At 41.2% G+C, this 18,689-nt stretch overlaps 2 protein-coding genes and 4 non-coding genes across 9 annotated transcripts in view; 5 read left to right on the top strand and 1 right to left on the bottom strand.

Moving 5' to 3' along the window:
• LOC100711829 (plexin-B2) overlaps positions 1-3,786 on the bottom strand; it is a 132,718-nt gene extending 128,932 nt beyond the window's left edge. The window contains exon 1 of the mRNA XM_019361763.2: positions 2,927-3,786. The gene's annotated coding sequence lies outside the window, so the exon portion shown is untranslated. The remainder of the gene's footprint in view (positions 1-2,926) is intronic.
• A 6,255-nt stretch (positions 3,787-10,041) lies between these two features.
• shisal1b (shisa like 1b) overlaps positions 10,042-18,689 on the top strand; it is a 102,552-nt gene continuing 93,904 nt past the window's right edge. For 3 of the 4 annotated variants that reach the window (XM_005451014.4, XM_005451011.2, XM_005451012.2), the window contains exons 1-2: positions 10,042-10,227; positions 18,049-18,238. The gene's annotated coding sequence lies outside the window, so the exon portion shown is untranslated. The remainder of the gene's footprint in view (positions 10,228-18,048; positions 18,239-18,689) is intronic. The other variant, XM_003444013.3, reaches the window with a different exon arrangement.
• Positions 11,068-11,208, top strand: LOC112847592 (U4 spliceosomal RNA). The gene has a single exon (XR_003221231.1). It is a non-coding gene; the product is annotated as a U4 spliceosomal RNA (small nuclear RNA).
• On the top strand, positions 11,843-11,983 carry LOC112847591 (U4 spliceosomal RNA). Its single transcript, XR_003221230.1, has one exon. It is a non-coding gene; the product is annotated as a U4 spliceosomal RNA (small nuclear RNA).
• On the top strand, positions 12,684-12,824 carry LOC112847593 (U4 spliceosomal RNA). The gene has a single exon (XR_003221232.1). It is a non-coding gene; the product is annotated as a U4 spliceosomal RNA (small nuclear RNA).
• On the top strand, positions 14,059-14,199 carry LOC112847590 (U4 spliceosomal RNA). The gene has a single exon (XR_003221229.1). It is a non-coding gene; the product is annotated as a U4 spliceosomal RNA (small nuclear RNA).

Here is an 18,689-nt window from a genome sequence, read left to right as displayed (position 1 = left end):
GGTTTAGGGGGGATTTTTTTCACAAAGTTCCAGGTAGGGTTAGATAACCTATTTCCCTTAATAAATGAAATAATCATTTATAAACTGCATTTTGTATTTACTGTGAAATATGCAAAAAGCTAAGAAATCAGCAAGAGGTCAAATACTTTTTCACAGTACTGTAAGCTCCAAAGTGGTGTATGACTGTGCATGACATAGGCAAAAAAGCCCTCCATGAATGGGTGAATGGAGTGGTTACTAAGACTGGAAAACCATTTTGATATCCATCTGTTTTAGAAAACAGTATTTGCAAAGGCTGGTGTCACGTGGTTTAGGCTGAGGTGGTCCTAGCTCACTGTTGTGTTTGTGTGTCTAAGCACAGGAGGTTTATTGGTACTGGGACCAAATGCCATATATCTAGTAGCATGACCTCCATAGTACAAACAACACCAAATCAGGTCAAGATGTTGGTGTAACGGCAGGAATGCTGCTGAGAAGATAGTTTAGGACAAGGCTGTGGAATCCCAGGGCAGGGGTGGCAACTGTAAAACCCTGTGGTGATAAGATCAGAAATCCACCTCAGCATGACGTCCCTTCATCACGGGATAATCCTCGGACATGAAAAGACGAGCCTATCGCCAATCTGAAGGAAATCTCTAATGCCAAACTGACACACCCTTCAAACATTTACCCACACTCCCCTGAAACCTATTTGTACTTCAGTTAAGGGAGAGGAGCAAAGTACTCATGCATGCCACACCTATTTTATGACCAGTAAGTTTACAAAGTCCAGTCGGAAACAGAAAATGTTGTGTAAACAATATCCAACAGTATGCCTTTTAAAGTGAAAGTAAGCCTAACAAATACAGCATTTAAATCATGAATCAGATGACATGCTATATTTATTATGGTCAGAAAAAACAAGATTAACTACCGGTAGTACACTGACATGAACCTTTTGCAATGAATATACACATGTCAAGTATCTGTTTAGGGCTGAAATTGTGGCAGATAGAGGAGAAATGGGATTGCCTGTTGCTTACAAAGATTATGGTTTCATTTTTTAAAATGAAAACGGCAGAAGTCAGTAATCCAGTGCAAAGGAAACATAACCCCCCCCCCACAGTGGATTAGTTTAAATTCATTTGACCTCAAAAATATTACCAAACTGGTGTATATGTAGGAGACGACACGGTTTTGAGATATGAGCAAAAACTGTGCAGCACTACGAAGTTACAAGATGAACTTTAGCACAACCAAAAACACGTAGGAGCTTTACAGCCGAGTGCTCACTGCCCAGTGATTCACTAGCTCTAGTTCTCAACTGGTCAGAGGCTATTAACCAGATCCAAAAATACACACAGTGGATCATATGGTAAAGTTTCATTTTGAAACCTAACAGCACATTTCCCATAAAAGTCAGGCTCGGGGTGAGAGCGGGCTCATGGAAATGCTTGCTTTGCTTGTTGTTTTCCCCGCTTTCCTATTACAGCGTATGAGCTTGCATTCGGCTTTCGGGATTGTTTTGCAGAATCCTGAAACACTAGCATGACCTGAATGAGAAATGTCTTCCTATTCAGTTGTCCTGAAAAGAGCATCTATGATGAAGAAGCGCGGTACGCTTGTCTTCTTCACCCTTGCGGGGAGCAGGAGAAAACATTTATCACCGCTCTTCTCTGCGCAGATAAGGTGTCTCTATTTATTCAGAGCAGAGGAGATAAACACTGAATGAAGCATTGTGGGACAGAGTGAGAGAAAGAAAGAAGAGAGAGAGATGGTGGCAAAAAAAAGGGGGGGAAAGGACAAGGAAGCAGCTTGGTTCTCAATTGCTTGTGTGTGTGTCCATGTGAGCAGATGGCATTTATCCCTGTGCAGCCAGGATATTGGGAGGCTGACCTCTGCTCTACAGTAACACCCCTCCAAGCCACCACTACTTACTACCACCTACAGTCACCTTTCTTGCTTTCATGTTTCCCCTCACACTACTAATCCATTCCCACTATGAGACTGCTTGTATAATGTTATTTAATGAGAATAATCCCCAGGGCGATGGAGCATCCTACATACAGTAGACCTCTCCACAAAGAGGGGGCGGAGGATGGCAAGGGCTGTTAATAAAAGCACTATTTAGAAAGGCAACAAGGCAGTACAGTGGTCTGTTGAGGTCTGCACCAGGGACGGAGAGATACAGACTGACAGAACTACACAGGAGATTCAACAGGGACATGAATAGTGCTTCTGTCCTTCTTGTTCTCCACAAGAGAGACAAGGCAGAAAGCAAAAAAAAGAAAGACAAACAGAAGGCGTAGCTCACTACCACTTCTGTCCTCTCTCATGCTGATATACAGCCTAGTGTATATCAGCATGAGAGGAACACAGTTCGTATGCCCATTTCTCTCTGAAGCTGCCTGTGTATTGGGGACAGACGGCTTCCCCGGGCGGCTGGTAGCGCTGCTGAGGTGAAATGCATGGTTGCGAGACAAGAATGTCTCCCAGAGGTTTGTCTTCTAGAACAATCAGCTGCTGAGTTTGAGAAAAGTAGAGCAAGTTGCCACCCAGACAGCCATAACAACAACTATGCAACTACGGGCTGTAACGAGATTTTGAAAAGCCCTGTAAAAAGACGGCGTTAAGAACACTGTTTTAGAATGTTAAGAAAACTAAACAGCACTTTTTAACTCTCTTTGTAGCACATTTTTAAGCCACAAACGTCACAACAAGTAAAACAATAACAAGCAAAGAACAGCGGCGTTACATCAGCGTAACAGCGTTCCTGGCACAAGGTTTACGCTCCCCTGCTCGGTCAATCGGGCGCATAATAAGATATCCAAACTTGGTTCCATACGCACCGGGGTCTGAAATTGACTCTGCGTTTATGAACTATGAAGCAAACAGTCCCAACCCCGCTTTAACGGGGATACACCAGCATCCCCCCCCCGGAACTCACCTTGAAAGGGGGAAAAGAGAGAGCGAAGACAGTGGCACAAACGCGAACACTCCAAATCCTGAAGAATCTACCCCCTCCCTCCTGGTTGAACGATACAAAAAAGGAGAAAGACGTCCGTAAGCAAGTTTACATTTTACTCTCCTCTCCTGTGAGGAGGTGGGGGCTTCAGAAAGGCACTATTCCGTAGTAGAAAAAAGAAAAACAAAACCCGGACTGCTTGGTTAAACGAATTGTCAATTCCCGCTGAGAGACGACGCGAACAACTCCTTCAACAAAAGAGTGTCTTTGCTTAGAATTTCGGGACTTTCTCCACGCCCAGGTGCCGAGTCACATGGTAGGTTAGTTTCCAGGTGTGCGTGTCTCGTAGCTGCAGATCAGTTGGCAAGCGACACACCTGTGGGATGCGCTCGTGCGCTCGTTCTGACAGTCATCTCGCCTGGAAACGCGGAGGTTGTACATAGGGATGGGGAAGTAAAAAAAAAAAAATACAGAAAAAAAGGAAAGGGATGAAACGGGGAGAGAGAGGGAGAGAGAGAGAGACGCGCTCACTGAACGGAGAACAGACGTCGCTGGGATCGCAAAAGGAAGTAGTCTGACCCCCCCCCTCTCTCTCTCCTTCGCCTCCTCCTCCTTCTCCTCCTACTCCAGCTCCACTCTGCCGGCGAAGCTACTGTACGAGGAGACAACAATCGGGAAGTAGCGGGGAGGGAAAACGGAGCAACTTGTATCGTCTGTTCTCTGACGCACCGAAATATTTCCGCGCGATGGTAGCGGTGTAGTGGTAAGCCCCCCCTGCCGCCGTGCTGTGGTTCCCAAATTGTGGTCCGGACTCATCAGTCTGTGGGGGCGGTTCCAGGTCAATCCAGGCAGTGCTCGCAAGGAATTGTTAGGAATGTGTGGAAAACAGCCGATTAGGTTTCAGTTTCAACTGATCCCATCCTCACTCGGGTATATGGTACACTACGCAGGCACACGCACAGTTCTGTCTAGTTAGAGCTCGCCACGTTAAATCGCATTTATTGGGACAGAATCTGTCAGCAGTTTCCCCGTCACATCACAAGTTAGGAAATTAGTTCCCCCAAAGCAACAGACAACTAACCACGTGGAAGCCACAGATGACTTAGATTTATTTTTGTTTAAGCAGTTATATGCTGCTGATCTTTGCCACCAAAATAACACAATAAAGGCTTTCCCATCAGCATGCATGATAGGAAATGATGGTTACAAGAAAACAACGCAATGTCTTGGTTATTTATTTATTAACTGTGGTGTCTCAGTAAACCATGACGGTGTGGCACTGAGCCGGTCATAGACCCATAAAAGGACCCAGAAGCCGAGTCGGCTTAATGGAATATAGTTATCACTCACACTGTTTCATTAGCTTTCTCCCACTCGTGTCACAATACTATGTGGGCGTGGGGTGCATTTATGAAATACTGAGGTCAGGAATCCAAAATTCTTCCTGGAGAAACTCAACTCCTGAACCATAACATCTGTATTTTATTTATTCTTGGGTCTCAAAATAGATAGACGCTATTAACTCAATTACAGCAGCTTTTGTAGAAGCATAGCTTAATATGTGTTTAACTGCAGGGCATGCACTCCTCAGGTTTGCACTCCACCTTCCCTCAAGCAGTTTGCAGGGTCTTACAGCACCTTTAAATCGGTGCGCATTTAAAAGTACATCATTCCCATTCGTCCAGGATAATCAACAGGCATCGCTGTGGGAAGCTTCCACCGCATATTGCATTGGAAAGGGTGTTCTCGGGAAGAACTGTTGACAAGGAGGCCTGTCATGTCTCCAGAGAAAGACACATTGCTGTTGAGCTGGCATTTGTTGATCCTGTGAGATTCCCCCAGCAAGTTTTCCCTGACATTGTGTGTCAGGATTGGCAGCAGAAGCCTTCCTTTAAAGCGACCTGACAGTCACTGTAAATTAGCTGTCAGAATGCCATAAACAATAGGTGCTTTACTGGTATATTTAAAGTGGATGAATTATGAATTATGTTAATTGCTCCTTTAACCCCGATAAACAACAAAACAAAGACATAAATAATCCACCAGCACTCCATACAAATGAATGCAGATTAATGTAGGGAGGCAATCCGGGGACTCTGTTTGGTTTAAAAATATTTTCAAAAGCAACCACTCGTCGTTTATTTATAATTCACCAAGCTCCCGTTTTGACTGTGGATTTACAAGAGCTGTATTAGTAGTCATTATACCACAAATTAGCGGTGTGATCGCTGTACCTCGGCTGTGAATCGTTAATCACGAGAAGCATCGTCTTTGCAGCTTTTAAATTCAGATAGTGAAACAATCTCTCATTGGCCCATGACTCTGTAGCAACCTTTAAATCAACCATGTGTTTTCATCACTTGAAACAAAATACAAGTCAGAGTTTCTACAGATTCTTGACACATGCAAGCAGCAAGGAACTGAAAGTAGCATTGATTTCAGATATGGGCCATATGTGTTTTTAAGTGCTCTTTGAGCTTGATTGGCTCTTTTTCACTCAAGAGGTTATACCCAGTATTTTTTTTATGCCTCGGAGCCTAATATCACATAACATTGCAATTTGGCGCACTGAGTTTTGTGACACTGTGTCATGCCTTGTTGTGTGGCTGCGTGTCAGCTCCGAGAGTGATTTATGGGCATGCAAATGAGACTGTCTGTTGAACGAGGAGATGTGCTGCCTTCGCCCCAGAGCAAAAGAGTGGAGACAGCGTGGGGGTGTGAGTCAGTCCCTAAGTGCTGACACAGGCACAGAGCTGGCGAAGATGGGGGAGATGGCCTTCACAGGTCCTCACACTGACTGATGAGATCAAGAAGAAAGTAGGCCAAGCCAGACAAGTGTCAAGGAAACAGACACCCAGAGATGGAGTGAGAGAGACAAACACCTTCCAATCACACGTCAGACTGGGAGAGTGGAAAGTGGCGGGGGTAGAGCTGGCTTGTTTTGGGTCTGAGTTCAATATGTCCAAATCTGTTTGTCTAAAGAGTAATGAGGCTGCTGAGAGTCGTAGAACATGCTGGCCCAGGGGATCTCTGTAGAGTCCAAGTCAAGGCTTTCTAAATTCACTGGAGTGGAATAGAAGTTCACTTTGTTCTGCTAAGATAGCCTGACTGTGATGACATTTTGATCAATGCGCCCATACCTTCCTGCAGCTCGCCTTTATGTTGCTTGAATAGTGATGATCTGTTATCACGCTGGTGTCAAACACCGCCATTTGTCACGCGGTGTCCCTCAGCTGGTCTTGGCAGTAAAACGTTTGACTATCAACATATTATACAATGTAATTTATGGTACAGCGTTTCGGCTGTCCATAGTGATATAGTGGTCATATTACATTCAAGGTTCAGAGTTCAAAGTCTGTTTGCCATGTGGACAGACTGCCCTCTGTTGGCTCCGGCTTGTATTGTTTTTAAGTCTAAGTCTACCTGTTGGGCAATGCTTTATATTGCACCATAAAGTAGTTGCATGTTTATTTAAGAGGGTTTCTTTGCAGATATGGTTCAGGTGGCCTAATTCTGAAAACTGATGGGGTGGGGGTGGGGGGTTTGGTTAGTTGTTGTGAATTTGATTGATTGTTTTAGCCATGGCAGCACTGTGAGTTACACAGCTTGCACTTGTACACATGTACAAATCATACATGAAGACAAAAAAGAATCAGGTAAAACTCACAAATAGTTAATTATTACTAAACAGTGCAGTGTTGTATTTGTTGTAGCTTTGTTCGTTTGACGTTTTTCCTACAATGGCATTGCATTTAGTTCATATATGCATATGCATGTCTCTTACACACACTAGTAACATAGGTGTGATATAATGAATATAATGAATCCACGTTGTACAGAAGGCACTGTGTCTTGTTTTCGGATTGTTTATTGTGTTTAAGGTAAACTGACTGCAGTGTGACTTATCGCGCCGTTTCCTCCCATACAGATGGCATATGGAGTTCATATGGCTTTATTCCTCACTAGAAACCATGAGAGTCCCGCAGATGAAACCGTGTAAGTCTTTCACAGTTGGTAAATAACACAAAGCAGTTGATCTTGGCTTTCACACAAAAATCCATGCAACCAATCATTTGTAATAGCGTCCTGGCCTTTTTTTTTTTAAATGGCGCGTGAGCATCAGTGTGCATGCATCTCAATCATCTCTTCAGTAAAGAGTAAGGATGTTAAAACATCCTGTACATTCACATAATTGTGCCCCGGTGCTCTGGCTGTGTAGGTGTATTGTCACTATCTATCAGTCTTGCTATTCCCTTTATCACCAGGTGAAGGTTGCCAGATATACTGTTGTGGCAAATGTAAAGACGGAGAGACAACAGATGGAGCAGTTCACAGACACAGGATCTTGTCATGGTGGTGATTGATAAAGGTGTGAAGAGAGACTCGACGGGGAGACAGGGGAAGGGTTATTTAAAGCATAGGCTGCACTTTGGTATGAATGGCTTCCTGACTTAGCGAAGTGCATCTCCAGCTGTCAGCGTGACTTACAAGTAATTAAAAAAGGGGCGAGCGTGCGAGTAAACCGAGCTGTGGCTACTGTTTGCAGGGCTCACATCCTTTGCAAAAAGCATGTGCGACAGGGAGACATCAGGTTTGGCATAAAACGGATAGACAGGCTTATGGTGCTGTTCTGACTCAGTCTGGGAATAACCACAAGCTGGGAATAGCAGGGTGGCAGCAGTGTGTGGGTTGGTGTGAACAGTCTGCAAGCATGTGCGTGTGTTTTTTTATTTTGCATGTGTGTGTGTCAGGGAGACAGAAAAACACAATATTTAAAGGAGGCTGATGTGGTTGAATATATAGATATGTACAGTTAATGTGTATCATGTAAACTTACTGATCTATGGAAGAGAAACTGCAATGCTGAAGGTGTCTTTGCAGAACCTAAAAGGCATAGTAAGAAACATTTGTCTTGTGTTATCAGATGCCCCTTCAGACCAGCCGAACTGTCATTTTACCCAAGAAAAATGTCATTGTTTTCCTCCTCCTTCTGCTCATATCGCAATCTAATCACAGTTCGCTCAGCTCATCCTGTATGGTCCAGGTGGCCTCACTCTGAGAGCTAATAGAGGGGGTTTTAGCATTAATAAATGTCCTTAACCAGGCTGATGTGACACAGACCAGATTACACAATGGCCTCTTTATGTCCGGCCGTACTCTTGTAAGTAAACAAATGCATAAATCCACCGGTTGCACTTACATGTGTGTCCTGCCTGTTTCCTGTTGAGACTCTGATCAGAGATTCAAAGAGCTGCCTTGTCCTTGACAGCGTCTGTAAATGTGGGAATAAAACGAGTAAGCTGCACTTTGTGAAAAAAGCTGGATAAGCCCACTTGGTGCATACACAGAGTGGATTTGACTGGAAATCTTTCATTTTCTCAAACCAAAACAGCGTTTCTTAAAATACTACAAGCTGCTCTACATGGTGCAAGACAGATTAGATCATGACTTGAATGTGACAGCGATTTTTTTTCTCCTCTTTTATGAGCCTTGTGATTGGTGGTTCAGGAGGAAAATAGCTCTCAGCTTGTTGAAGACTATGGGCTTTCCACTGAGCCCCTTTTGGATGCCATGTTTTTTATGTGGGCTGCCCAGCAGCCTGTGCTGAACGGTGGAAACAGCTAAGCCATCTGTTACACTCTATTTTCATCAGTCTGCCTACCAGCGGGGGAGAGCCACGGCCCAAAGGGACTTTCAGCTACTCTCACAGACTCCTATTTGTTCAACAGGTCAAGTTTAAGCCTTGCAGCGAGGGACCACCAAGCCAGATCTCATTTTATTACACAGTCCAGGTGATTATAAAACCCAGACGTTGCTTGACTGGGCAGAGCTGGTGATAAAAGGGACTATACTAATACCAAAAAAAGCAATCAGGTGCCTCAGAGAATTAGAAGAGATTATTACTGTCACAGTTGTTAAGTGACCATAGCCCGGTGTGTCCTCAAATTCATTTAAAGCCAGGTTAAAAGGATCATCTTGTGAATTGAACTTTGTTCGTCTAATGTATTTCTTGGGATGAGAAAAGACAAATTTGAGCTTTCCAGGTGAGGATGAAACAGAGGCTGGCAGGATTCATTTGAGATTACTTGGCACAAACATGGTGTAATCCCCTTATCTGCGTACTTACCTGTCCCTGACAGTGATCCAAGCCTACCTCTATGAGCCTCATTGGCCTGACATTCTGGCAGTAGAAAAATCCCTGTCTAATGTGTCAGCCCAGGCAGCTTTAACACCTGGCACGCCAGTGCTTATCTGCTGAGCACCCAAAAGCACCTGCATTATCCTACTGAAGCTTCACAACAAGTGAAAAAGGCCTCTAATATCCACACAGTGAAATTACTGCGTCAGACACACAGCGTGCAAAGTACGCGCCATTATGAGGGGCTTATAACCTGATGAAAATACACATACAGCATGAGAGACACCTCATGATTTTCAGCACCCTTTCTTCCGGTGGGGGACACTGAAAGGGTTTCAAAACTGATGAAACAAAGAATAGTGTTGCTTCTTCAACTCATACTCAAGGGAGCTTCATTAAAACTCTGCACTTAAGCTTTTGAGCCATACTGATGATCAAATATGCCCAAGAATTAAGTCTTTATCCCCAAACCTGTGCTTTGTAGAGTGAATTTTGTGCATTAGTTTTGTCACGTAAATGGACTTAAAGTATTAAAACTGAAAAGTACTCAATACATTGCATCCCTTGCGAGTGTTTGTATCACATATTATATAATTTGATCATTATTACTCATGCATTAATTTAAAAGAAGGATTTTAACCAGCGGCAGGTTGAGTTGGTACTTATTTTGAACTCTAGCACTGCTAACAACAGCGCAGTTTACGTATTTAGAACTTTCTCAGGGATATAAATATTCAAAGCCCCATGCTTCCAGAGATGACAGTCTAAAATAGTCTCTGGATCAGTGGAAAATTAATGGCCTTCTGCAAATATGGAATTTGTTTAAAGCAATATGAAAGGCAATCCATTACACACTCACATATCTATACTTTAAAAAAAACAAGGGTGGTGATGGCGGTGGGGAGGTGTTTAATCAATTTCCGGTCTGGTCATTTTTCATTCCTTCCACTTAGTTTTACCTAGGATCACCAGGGAGTGCATCGTTTCAACAGGAATTGGAAAATGGAAATTACTTTACCTTGAGTGCCCGACTCAGTTTTTATTTATTTACTTTTTATGTTTTATAACACTATAAAGACTGCCAAATTTGTTCCCCCTCATTTTAAATTGAACTTTTCGGCAGACGACGAGCAGGAGCAAGCAGGTGAGAAACACCAGTTTCAGTGTGTTTGAGCGTGGGCCTTGAACTTTGTTGAGCTTTGTTTAGCATCTATTTCTGCAGTCTTCATTCACTTAAGCAGTTGTTTTGCTCTTTCATCCCCTCGTGATAATGTTAAACGCATTTGGACTGTAATAAATAACCGTGTGGTGGCGTCAGTCAGGCCAACACAAACTTAAATCTGCGGTCCACATGATGTCAACTAACCATTAGTTGATAGACATGACATCTGAAGCCTTCAGTATTTTACATGTACTTTGGAATTAGGAGATACACGCAGGCCTTCCTGTGTATTTAATTATTTATTATTATTTATTTGTATTATTTTTTCAGTAATGGAGGCCTTCGCTGAAACCTAAGCAGGCGTAGTCTTGCCCATACTGACATCTGGTGGTGTTTTATAATAACGTTGTTGAACCCACTGGACGTTTGACATGTTGACTATCGAAGAAAGCTGCCAACCGTGGTCGAATGTTAATTTAAAAAACAAACAAAAAAACAACTATTTGGTGTGTTATTTGCGTGTAAGCATTTTCTGGGCAGCGTGAAGCTCTAAATGAAGGACACGTTTTAATGCCGAGGCGGTGCTGAAACGACAGTGGAGGATTGAATGTCCCATGATGCACTGCGGCTTGGTAACAATTTGTAAATAATTTTAAACATCCAAAGGTGGATACTTTGACAAACATCGGCGGAGGACAAGTGAACGATTGTGATTGTGATCAAGGGACCGTAAAATTATAAAAATAAAAACATGAACGCCAGCACCATGACTAAGGATCGCATGCAGCGAAATGGCCCCTCTGCTTGTGTTGAATAGAGGTTAGCTTTGCGCAGTGGCAGTATCGTAGCCTATGAGGTTTATCCGAGGCGCGATTATTGCTAGTTGAAAACTTTACCCAATACCCCGCCTTGACGACTTGAAATATAGTCGGCAATGGCAATTTTTGACGGTCTCTACGGAGACTTCTTTCATTGTATAACAAGAAGGTTCTTAAATTTATAGGCAAGCGGCATATGTTACTACCAGTTGACGAGTGTACTGTTTAACTAACTCATTGAGGAGGGTCAGTAAGCTATATAGTTGTTTTATTGTGATGATTTTGACAGTACTACATCTTCAAAAGCGAAACTGCTCAGTTTCCGGGCCCACATTGATAGACGTACAGTAACTACGTCATTTCCTGTTTAAATCCATAGTGCTTAATTATAATATATCCATTTATATCCGCTGCGCTTAAAAGTAAATTCTCTTAATTCATCATTTTTTAAACATTGTTTATATTTATATGTGACTTTATTCACACTGATAAGCCCCCTCGGTATTTAACCGCAGTTGCATTCAACACTACCCGCCAGCCCCGCCAGTTCATTGTGTAGGATAAGGGGAACGCTTTGGTGTGTTTTGCATCAGCGAGCTCCCAGCTTTCTCGTGTTTGTGTGTTTCTGTTCATTTGCGTAAGAGTGAGTTCACGGTAAATAATATAGGTCACATTTCTACAGTTTTAGTCTTTTGAATTATAAACCACACCCACTCCTACAACCATGACCGAGAGATGTAGAGTCCACAGAGACTACCCTGTCAGCGAAGTAGATCCTCAGCTTTGCGCAGTGGCAGTATCGTAGCCTATGAGGTTTATCCGAGGCGCGATTATTGCTAGTTGAAAACTTTACCCAATACCCCGCCTTGACGACTTGAAATATAGTCGGCAATGGCAATTTTTGACGGTCTCTACGGAGACTAGTTATCTTGTTAAAAAGTAATTATAACTATGCATATTCACTACTCTTTCATTACTAGAAATGTGCGGAGTACTTGGAGAAAATAGCCGGTATCTGCAGTATTGAAAAGGTTTTGTCGGTTACAGCGTTCGCGTTTAATAACGAAGAGTATGATGCTTTATTTATTCATACTTAAGTAAATGTGTGAATCGCAGTTTCGATTTGTACTTAATATCTAATCTTCTGTATGTTGTATAACTTTGTATCATTGCCTATCCTCTCAGTTTTTGAAATGGCACGGTTAAAACTTTCTGGCTGAATGCGGGAGCCCTAAAGTGACGTGCCGGGTACGCCACTTCCGGTTACAAGTTCTTTCCAGTACTCTTATTTATAATTTTTGTTGGCTCGTTTTTGTTGTTGCTATTTAGTTATTTAGGCGGTTTGCCCGTGATTTTACATGCATTGATAACAAGCCATCACGTGCATTCAAACGTGATGATGTTGTTTTGGATTACAATGAGCGCTTTTTGTGTTTTGTTCATGATCAAAACATTCTCGTTTGCAAGGATTTTTATGTATATTTGTTTATTTTGGATATTCTGTGCCAATGATATTGGCAGCTCTATAAATCGTGCGTGTTAAAGCCACGCCCACGGTTAAAACCCTAACAGAGAGGTGTAGGGCCCAGAGAGACTTCCCTGTCGCTACTACAGAGCGGTAGCTTTGCGCAGTGGCAGTATTGTAGCCTATGAGGTTTATCCGAGGCGCGATTATTGCTAGTTGAAAACTTTACCCAATACCCCGCCTTGACGACTTGAAATATAGTCGGCAATGGCAATTTTTGACAGTCTCTACGGAGACTCATCTTCCGTTTAAAGTAACATGTTGTTAGTTAGAAAGAATGGATTACATCAGGTCAGTTTAATTGTTTGAGTTATGTAGCAATAGCGTCTTTGTTGTACTTTCCAGACTATGTTGCCATCTACTTTAGGTTACTTTAAAGAAAGGACACTGTGTTATTCTCAGTCTTGCCTTCATATATTACTGAATTTATAAAAGAGAAAATATTGCACTTTAAGATTGTACAACCAGAGCTTGAAAAAAACCTTTTTTTAAAAAACAAACAAAAACAAACAACAACTCAGTTTTACTTTTAAAATACATAGAAAAGGATAATTGGCTTGTAAAATACAATCAGAGCTTGAAAGCTAAAGAGACATATTTAAGGTCAGTTTTATTTTAAAAATATAGCCACTTATATTACCTTACTTAAACACAGAAAGACTGCAGACAACAGCTTAATAGTCTGAATGGTCTGAATAGAGTGTGTGTGTTAGTGACCTGAGTGATGGGGGTCTCTACGGAGACTAGTTATCTTGTTAAAAAGTAACTATAACCAAACACATTCACCACTCTTGTATTACTAGAAATGTGCGGAGTACTTCGAGAAGATAGCCGGTATCTACAGTATTAAAAAGGTTTTATTGTGGTTACAGTGTTCGCGTTTAATAACGAAGAGTATGATGCTTTATTTATTCATACCTAAGTAAATGTGTGAATCGCAGTTTTGATTTGTATTTAATATCTTATGCTGTATGTGTTGTATAACTTTGTATCATTGCCTATCCTCTCAGTTTTTGAAATGGCACGGTTAAAACTTTCTGTCTGAATGCGGGAGCCCTAAAGTGACGTGCCGGGTACGCCACTTCCGGTTACAAGTTATTTCCAGTACTTTTATTTATAATTTTTGTTGGCGTGTTTTTGTTGTTGCTATTTAGTTATTTAGGCGGTTTGCCCGTGATTTTACACGCATTGATAACAAGCCATCACGTGCATTCAAACGTGATGATGTTGTTTTGGATTACACTGAGCGCTTTTTGTGTTTTGTTCATGATCAAAACATTCTCGTTTGCAAGGATTTTTATGTATATTTGTTTATTTTGGATATTCTGTGCCAATGATATTGTTTATAGGTATATATACGTTTAATTACAGCTCTATAAATCGTGCATGTTAAAGCCACGCCCACGGTTAAAACCCTAACAGAGAGGTGTAGGGCCCAGAGAGACTTCCCTGTCGCCACAACAGAGTGGTAGCTTTGCGCAGTGGCAGTATCGTAGCCTATGAGGTTTATCCGAGGCGCGATTATTGCTAGTTGAAAACTTTACCCAATACCCCGCCTTGACGACTTGAAATATAGTCGGCAATGGCAATTTTTGACAGTCTCTACGGAGACTTATTTTCCGTTTAAAGTAACATGTTATTAGTAAGAAAGAATGGATTACGTCAGTTTCAGTTATGTAGCAATAGCGTCTTTGTTGTACTTTCCAGACTATGTTGCCATCTACTTTAGGTTACTTTAAAGAAAGGACAGTGTGTTATTCTCACTCTTGCCTTCATATATTACTGAAGTCATAAAAGAGAAAATATTGCACTTTAAGATTGTATAACCAGAGCTTGAAACAAACCTTTTTTAAAAAACAAACAAACTCAGTTTTACTTTTAAAATATATTAAAAAAAAAGATAATTGGCTTGAAAAATACAATCAGAGCTTGAAAGCTAAAGAGACATATTTAAGGTCAGTTTTATTTTAAAAATATAGCCACTTATATTACCTTACTTAAACACAGACAGACTGCAGACAACAGCTTAATAGTCTGAATGGTCTGAATAGAGTGTGTGTTAGTGACCTGAGTGATGGGCTTTACTCAGACCATGGCTGGATAGTTTTTGCTGACAGTTGCTGTATCTCTTTACTGTTAATGCTGGAAAGCTTTTTCTTTTAGATATATTCATTGAGAACTCAAAACTCTGCTCTCTGGTAGTGACATATTGTAAATTCTTATACATGGATTTTTAATGCATTTTTAATCACCTGTGTGTACAATGCAGTGAAGCTACCAGACCAGCAGGGGTCACTATATAGTTACGATGAACTGGAGGATGACAAAAGCCTAAAGCAGAATCTGTATTTGTTTGTATGTTTAAAGTCTTTAAACCAAAGGTCATCTATTTTTTAGCAGAAAAATGAATAATTTATACATATGCTTCAAAAAAAAAGTTTTCCAAACGTGATGGTGATTGCTGTATCATGGTCCCTTGTGCTTAGTAGTCGCTTGTAATTGAGATTCTTTTTCTCAAGTGAAAATGACATTTGCGTAATCATGTTTCAGCACCCTGTAGAGACTTGTGATTGCAGTGATCTCTGATTAGAAGAAGGGTGGGTTTTAGTCAATCACAGGGGTGGAGGTTTTAATCAAGGCGGTGTTCCCGTTTGGCAGATGAGCTCCAAGCCACTCGTCAAGCCTGTAAACATTATTACACCCTTGTTGTCACGTGAAAGCACTTCCCTCTTTCCCTCCCCTTTCATACTGTAAGTACATGAAACTGTGATACATTCATTTTTCTAACACTGCTAAATCAGCGCAACGTTGGCTGAGATTTATAACTTGTGTCAGCAGCTTTGGTAACACATTAAAAAAATTGCTTTAAGATGTTCGCAAATACATTTTCACTTACAGTACTGCAGTTAAATTATCAGCAATATTAAAAACAATGAAATACATTGACTCATTTTGATTTGTGTCTGAGCAATCATAAGATTAGCCTGCATTTTATTTCTGTATCTTTAATTAATCAGATATGTTGTAATGTGATTTACGTAATCTTGCTGTTTGTAGCGTATCAGTCTCCATCTCTGTTAATCAGAGTGTGCAAAAAAAGAATGCTTTCAGACAAGTAATACATTTGGTTTTGTTCATCAAAGGTGACACTCTGGCTTTGAAGAGTGATTCGTATTTCCATTAATTACTCAAGTCGGCTTTTGCATTTAATCTGCATTCAGTGTGACCCATGAATAGTTTGCTTTTACTGTCTGTTGTACACATCCACCGAGCATTGATCAGCCGGCGCCATACTCAATATTCCTCGTGACCTGGTTACGGCCCTGTGTTTTCTAACTGTAAGAGGGTAATTATTCTCTCAGTCGAATCATGTCAGATAATATTTTTTTATTATTTTTATTTTTGACATTTATTGTAATCTCTCAAACTCTGACCTTTCCGATTTCATATAACAGCTCTGTATGTGTCAGAAATGAAATGGAAGACTTTGGTTTTTTTCATGTTAGCGACAGCTGCAGACATGCCAAACATAAACAAATAAATTGCACAGCATCACAAGGACTAGTTCCTAGGTAACCATGTGACAGTACCGACAATTGCTATGGAAACCAGCGTATCCCCACTCTCGGTGTCTCTCTCTCCATCACCCCACCTCCGATGTATCTCTCGGGTCTTTCAGGAAATGTGTGAGAATGTTTTTTTTTTCCTTGTGAATTGCTTTTACTTTCCAGGTTGGACAATGGCGTAGACTCAGTATCACATCACAGAAGGTAATTTCCCTTCATAGGGATGCAGCATAAATTCAGGTACGCTTAAATACCACAGACTGTATACAAGGAGGGGGAAAAAAACATGTTTCATAATAAACTGAGTTGACAAAGCTTTCTAAAATATCAAACCTACTTTTCTATATTACCGTGCAATTAACTGCTCTGCTTTCATGTCTTTCTTTTAACTTATATGATACTGTAATTTGCATGAAGCACACTGCAAATGAAGACATTTGTCAAGATCAGAGTAAACAAAAACTTGTTTTAATCATTTTCCTTAGATCTTTTGTTCAGCGGGCAATTTGCAATCTGCTTTGCATGAGGTCTTTTGTTTTGATCCTGTTTATCACAAATCCAGTTACAACTCCGTGCTCCAAATGGAAAACCAAGCTTCTCTTCAAAGACAGAGACATCACAGCCTATTCTATGTAAAAAAAAAAAAAAAAAGCAGGTGCAAATCTAATAGAGATGCTTTGATTTGTGGCCAATTATGGACATCCTTGTTGCTTCACCTTTTTGTAAGGGCCCTTTTTCCTCGAAGCTACGTCCGCTATTCTTGGAAGAGAACCAGTAATGTAGCGATCGCACGAGTGAGCAGAAACCTCAAAAGTTATCAAGTTATTCAACACACCCAATTAAACTTGTTACAATCCTCCAATGCCATTTCCCTCTTAATCGCTGCGTGGCGTACAAGGGGTTGCCCCCAATTAGTTGCCTCATGTGACACCCTGACTCGGAAGACGGCTATTGTGATTGTATTTCAGCCTCAATTACGTTGAAAACTGTTCAGGCAGAGGTGAACGGTCTCCTCGGGTCTTTTATCTGCCTTTCTTTGTCCGTCTTCTTTCGTTTGATTGTTACAAGGTGTCGAAGGGTAGTCCATCATGTTTGGAACTGAACGAGTCTTTAGCTGTAACAATTGTATCCGTGTTTTGTAATCACGCCATTCTAAAGAGATAAAGAAGCTATTTTTAACAACTGTATTTTTGAAATGTTTTAAATACGGCTGGATTTTCTTTCATCAAAATAGGTGTAGCATGATGTTAATGTTCCATGAATTTAATTTACAAATGTCTGAAATATATTTTGGGGGATGCAAATGTGCAGTAATTCAAAATGATTTTTGTACCTGATTGCCAGTGAACTTTGAGGTCATTTTAGTTATATGAGGAGTAAATGGTTATAAAAAGTCGTTTAATAGCAGATAATTTAAGGTTACAGTCTTAATGGTTTTCCATCTTAGTTTTATACCATAGCCAGTACATCATGAAACATATTCGGTAGCATTAAACTGACGATTAGTCCTTTTAGCAAGGATGAAGGTAATAATTATGGTTGTTACACTGTAGAAACATCATGATTTCAAAGGTGAACTGGATATTTTCTTCTCAGTCAGTGCACATAACTAAGAAATGAGCTTGAAAAGTAAGAACATTTACCTCCTGTGGTGATGTTTGTCAAAGTTAACAGTTAGTTAACAGTTAACAGAAGTTTGTTAATGTGAGACAGAAGGAACACATGAGGAAAAAAATAGCGCAGCGTTAAAACTCAATTACTGTACTGTTTTCACGATTCTTGTCTCAGGGTTTTGAGTTTTGGAATTTGTCTCTGGTTTGTTTTTAGATGCTCTCTGTTTAGTGGCTTCATGCTTTCTTTATTCTTATTTTAGCTCATTGTTTGTTGTGGATAGGTTTGTGTGTCCCATAGGTCTGCAAATGGAAATTGATCCTGGGTGAGGGGCCAGACGAAGAGTGATCCACGAAGTGGTTGCTGTCTGTCATGGTGGTAATCCCTGGACTGGATGGTGGACTGAAGAGAGAAGAGCTGAAGGAGCCCTATCGAGCTCTGTTAACTTGTGGGACTCAAGAGGCAGCTGACAGGTACAGGCAGGTTGAGTGGTGTGCAGCTCTGGCAGTAGCTGAAGCAAAAATTCAGGTGTGGGAGCAGTTAGGTGAGGTCATGTAACAAGACTTTTGGTTTGCCTGGAAGCAATTCTGGCAAACCGTAAGTAACAAAGAAGACTTTGACTGAGGATATAGTCAGTTGAAGAAGGAATGTTTTGAGTATCTCCTCAATCCCACTGACAAAGGGAGGAAGCAGAGTCTAGGGACAGCTCTGTCTGACGACTCTGACTCACCCATCACTGGGGTGAGGTCACTGAAATAGACAAAGAACTCCTTTGCAGCAGGGCGCATGGAGTGGATGAGATCCGCTCTGAGTTCCTTAGGGCTCTCCATGTTGTGGGGCTACCTTGGTTGACAGTTCCCTGCAATGTTGCATGGAGATTTAGATACCTGCTACTCTTCCACATTGAATTATGATGGTTTGGGC

This window comes from Oreochromis niloticus, linkage group LG7, assembly GCF_001858045.2.
Source record: "Oreochromis niloticus isolate F11D_XX linkage group LG7, O_niloticus_UMD_NMBU, whole genome shotgun sequence".
Classification (NCBI taxonomy): Eukaryota; Metazoa; Chordata; class Actinopteri; order Cichliformes; family Cichlidae; genus Oreochromis; species Oreochromis niloticus.
Note: the sequence above shows the minus strand (reverse complement) of the source record. Positions and strands in the feature narration are given on the sequence as shown.